Source organism: Octopus bimaculoides, chromosome 29 (genome assembly GCF_001194135.2).
Source record: "Octopus bimaculoides isolate UCB-OBI-ISO-001 chromosome 29, ASM119413v2, whole genome shotgun sequence".
NCBI lineage: Eukaryota > Metazoa > Mollusca > Cephalopoda > Octopoda > Octopodidae > Octopus > Octopus bimaculoides.
Window position 1 is genome coordinate 10988424 of NC_069009.1, and position 552 is coordinate 10988975.

The window sequence follows — 552 nt, forward strand, 5'->3', positions numbered from 1 at the left end:
ATTCATCCAACTTACAATACTTCTAAAGTGGAAATTCTTTGGAAGGATCCCGCTTCAATGGTCTCGATATTATTACTAACCAGATGCCTGTAACAAAGACTGAGTCGTTGAGAAATTATAAAGAACAAGTTTGTGATAAAACATTAAATAACATTTAGATATGAAGGAATTGAACTTAGAGAACAAAATAAATCCGATAACGATGTTTCGGTTGACAAAGATGGTGATTAGGAGGATGATGAGGAGTAGGGTGCATGATTTTATGCTGATGATGATACACAAGACACCAAACACATGTGCGCATACATGCACAAAATCTTAGACATCTATTTCACATACTCATACGTAAAAAAATACCCTCACATATCGGCACACACCAAAATTCAACGGGGCAAACAGCACATGCTACTCTTCACACACATACACCCGCATTTTCAAACCCATTGACATATACAGGAAGAGATATAGAGAGAGACAAAGTGTTATAGAATATAAGGATTGGAAGACATTAAATATTTAGAAATATATCGCTAATATTAAGTCATCAATAAT

General features: G+C 34.6%; 1 protein-coding gene and 1 long non-coding RNA gene across 2 annotated transcripts in view; one reads left to right on the forward strand and one right to left on the reverse strand.

The window, feature by feature from the left end:
• LOC128251260 (uncharacterized) overlaps positions 1-87 on the reverse strand; it is a 3121-nt gene extending 3034 nt beyond the window's left edge. Inside the window, exon 1 of the long non-coding RNA XR_008267044.1 lies at positions 16-87. This is a non-coding gene — a long non-coding RNA (uncharacterized LOC128251260). The remainder of the gene's footprint in view (positions 1-15) is intronic.
• LOC106869292 (toll-like receptor 3) overlaps positions 1-552 on the forward strand; it is a 353412-nt gene that overhangs the window by 235614 nt on the left and 117246 nt on the right. The window lies entirely within an intron of this gene.